Raw genomic sequence first — 4,227 nt, forward strand, 5'->3', positions numbered from 1 at the left:
TCTGAATAATGGTTAAATTGCTAATATTTGATTATTTGATCATTTCCCGGGTCCAATTTATATTTATATTTGTTCCCCTTTCAACTATTATCAATGTTGCATTTTAGATATGATGTCTTGCATTACTCTCATTGCTTTTCACATTTAGTAGTGTGTATTAAGGTCTACTATGTGTCACACCTTAATGTCACGCATGAAAAAGAAGCATGTCTCTTCCCCAAAAGAAAATTAAAAATAATAATAATAAATTATAAGCGAATGTCAATGGCATTTGTAAAGAACCTAACATTCTCCGTGACGATGCCAAAATGGGAGCTGCAAATCACAGCAATTCAGCATTTCTTTGCGGTATCAAAGTGCACGAAATGCTCAGCATAATGGTTCAAGGGAATGTGCCCGAAAGACGCCATGTTGGAAGGATATGAACATAATTGATCAATTGGGATTGCCTCGAAGCAATGTGATATGATGGAATGCCAAGATTGCTACAGATTCACAAAATGGATGCGTTGAAATGGATTTAGGAGTCTGCAAATAAAATCAAACGGTGGCTGTAAAGCCATTTCCACAAGTTCTGATAGCATTGTTTACACCTGTGGCAGCATTGTGGTTGGGATGTATGGAGTTAAGATGACCATCAGAGCATAATAGAGGCAAATTTTTGTAATGTATTATAATTGTGAGTTCTTAGATGGAAGCAACGGTAGGGAGAATGAGCTAAAGATGGTGGAATTCCACAAAGAAATGTGGTTTCATCGAATGTCACAGTTCACATGTTTGCAAGATATGGAAAAACAAACAATACACGCAAACTGTTTGACAGAATGCCTCAATTAAATGCCATCGCATCAAATGCCATGGCCTTCATTAGAGCAGGACTTTGATTGATATTGAAGACATCTAAAGACAAACAATGATCACTGAGCATCTTCCTAATCATTTCAACATAGTTTGTCAACTTCAAAGATGAGAAACCTGTTCATTTGGTTGCAGAACTTTATGAGGCTCCACCACCAATGTGATCCGGTGACAAAATGAATTGTCACTGATGGTGGGATGCTTGTGGCATGTCCATGATTTTTAGTTCGGATTTCCTGATTATGCAGATTGCATTTGGTTAAAACAGTCGAAGTTTGTCATTTCCAGGTACTTATCTTATTGAACCTTTAATTTTTCTTGATGTGGTTACCTTGGAGAATTTTGAAATCTTTGAGAAAAGCAGAGATGATAGTAATTTGGGGACTCCAATGGTATTGATACTTCTTGCAGAATTCGCCAAATACATACCAAATCCAAGCCACTGACTATTAAAAAACCCTCATCAATTTTGTAAACTCCATCTTACAATTTAATTAAATTGCTTCCCTCGTCCATAGAGAAGCTCACTCCATGAAACAACATTTCACACTGAACCAAGAAATTCACCGTCAGTACCATTTTCCTTCAATAAGAAGGCAAAAGTTGTGGCTAGCAATGAACCTATACAAATAGTGAATTACAGCAACCCAACCTTGTCTATATTTTTGTGATAATGGCAATCTAGTTGTCAACGGAAACATTGATTCCACTGGCTTTTTAAAAAATACCATTGAAAAGGCTGCAGAAGCATTATTGCCCTCCCATGGAGGAGAAGAAATTCTTTGAACAAAAGGAAAAGAGAATTGATAAAAGTGATCTGGCTATTAGTGAGAGAGGATGGTGAAAATAAACAAAAATCTCATTTGAAATGTGTTGATTTATATGGATTGTATCAGAGCAATGATTCTTTCTTTAAGACTGATTTCATGTTCTTATAATTAGATAACTTGAAAGCCAAACATATCAATATGTAAAGGGGTCTATGGGTAAAGAAAGAAACGGCTATTTTCTCAAATTAGACCAAATGATTTAGCTGTATACATAACCTCTGGGATGGGAAATATCATAGACCATGGTTGATGAATATGATTCTGAATTTGAAAAGTTGAGACTCTGCTCTATGAAACAATATTGAGTTGAAAATTTTTAATTGAAAAGCCAGAATACTATTAACCCAAAATGAAATTTTATAGGGAGAGTGTGGATGCACATGATGAAAAACCAAAAACCTTATCTTAATGAATAAGGATATATTGTCTCAATTGAAGAACAATGAGAAAAACCAAGAAGTATAAAAGCTCATCAAATGTTCTAGAAAATATAAAATCAGTGCTCGTCTTCTAATGGCAAAAACAAAAGATGTGTCTGAGTTCTGACCGTCATCTCAAGTCATGTCCATACAAGGTTTTAAATGAAATATTAATGTGTTCTACCAACATATTGCTAACATTATAATACGTTTACTTTAGATGGTTTCATCAAATGATAGGGAGAAACAAAGTGATCTGTAGTCATTGTTGTGTGGGGTATTGTAGGTAATTATACACAATTTATGAGAAGTGGACAATGCATTTATCAAATGATGGCAGAACTGGTACAGTCCACGAGGAAGGCATGTTGGTTATAGTGGCTTTTCCTTTTCATTATGGAGGTGAATTGGATAAGTACATGTGAAAGTTTTGTAAGTATGTCAGAAATGCGTTCAAAAGATTTTAAAGATTATCAACTTTGTGTAATTAGATTTGGGGAGATGGGAGTATTTTTTTCATGAATTGAATGGAAAAATGCTTCCTAATTTTGATGGCATTAGAACTGAGCTTCTAAACTACCTTCTTCATGCGTTGCTAGTGATGATGGTTGATGCTGAAAGTTGCCTAGATTTCTAAAAGTGATAGACATTATTCAACATGAATATCTTGGTGATGACAATGATTATGTGTATAGGTTAGGCAGAATAGTTCATATGGGCTAACAAATTGAATGGAAGTGAAAGGTTATAAATCCAGAAAGTGGATTAGGTATGAGATGCAATTAAGGTATACATTAATCAGAAATCTTGAAAACATTCATTATGATGGATTAGAAGATGTGCAAGAGGCATTGATCATTGAGAATGAATATTGTAGTCAAAGAATGCAAATTGTTTTTAATTAAGGAAAACATGTTTTGAAGGGTGTCTGAAACCCTTTACAAATCAAAATATTTTCAATGAAGCCCAAATCAAAAAATACTATAGCCCATAGGTGAAACAAGTCACCAACCAAAACAAGGTGACCAGGGCGACATCACAGATAACACAGTACTCTTCAGCCACCAAAATAGGTTTTGAACGGGCACCTAAAACTCCATGGTTACAAAAGAAATAGACAATAAGTCCCCAACCATATCAAACTACAAAGAACAATAGGCCAAAAGAGCCAAGAGAACAAAAAATGGGACAACCTCAAATAGGTAGGGCCTCAAGATTTACCTTTTGGTCCTGTCTTTTGAGAACATAATGTCATATCTAAAGATGGAGTGGAGGACTTGACTTTTTTCCTTTTACAGTTGTACATCCATTCTCCACCAAACTAGCAGCCTTATGCCACGCAAAGTTAGCAACACCACAACCATCCCCCAAAACTCCCTGTGATAGAAGAAGAATCACCACCACACGGTATTAGGACCACAACAGAAGAAGGGACAACAACAACATCTTGAGACAAAGCCACAAGAGGGGCTACAAATCGAATCGCCAGTGGTAGAATTCGAAGAAGGGAGAATAAAAGAGGTCACCACTGTTGGGACAACATTCGTACCATCAAAGACAGCAATTGAATCCACCACCAAAGTGTCCTGAGAAGAGCCACCATCCCCAATAGAGGGGGCTTTTTGAACCATGTAGTGATCATCTGAAACCCCCTTCCACCAAGAAGGTGACTTCTTCAGTCTAGACTTTTCAGAGGAGCAGCGAGTAGCAAGGTCTTATGGCATTTCTTGCATCTAAAGGGGATACCCTCATGATCAAGAAGTTGAATCCAAGAGCCAAGAGGGGAGGCCAACTTAATCTTTTCAGGGAGTTCTTTGGAGACATCGATCTCCACAAGAATGCAAACATACATCATTTGAAACACATTGGAAGACGTGGTATCAACCAGCAAGAAGTCCCCAAGGGCCTCCACCACTGCCTCCACGATTGAATCCAACCATAGGTGAAGGAGGAGATTCAACAACCTAACCCACAAAGGAATCTTATTAAAGGATTCCGTCAATGGGTCAAAATCCTTATTCCAAGGTTTAGCCATCAAGGGGAACTTCTCCCCCCAAGAGAAACCACAATGTAGGATGGCATTTCTATCTTCAGTAGTAGCAAATTTCACAATGAAAAAA

The 4,227-nt window shown here is 37.0% G+C and overlaps 1 long non-coding RNA gene across 1 annotated transcript; it reads left to right on the top strand.

The window, feature by feature from the left end:
• Positions 1-229: 229 nt before the first annotated feature.
• Positions 230-2,683, top strand: LOC149530724 (uncharacterized). Its single transcript, XR_016358749.1, has 2 exons — positions 230-1,146; positions 2,394-2,683. It is a non-coding gene; the product is annotated as an uncharacterized LOC149530724 (long non-coding RNA).
• Positions 2,684-4,227: the final 1,544 nt, after the last annotated feature.

Source organism: Cupressus sempervirens, chromosome 11, assembly GCF_028749045.1.
Source record: "Cupressus sempervirens isolate cs-2001-9-10 chromosome 11, ASM2874904v1, whole genome shotgun sequence".
Taxonomy (NCBI): Eukaryota; Viridiplantae; Streptophyta; class Pinopsida; order Cupressales; family Cupressaceae; genus Cupressus; species Cupressus sempervirens.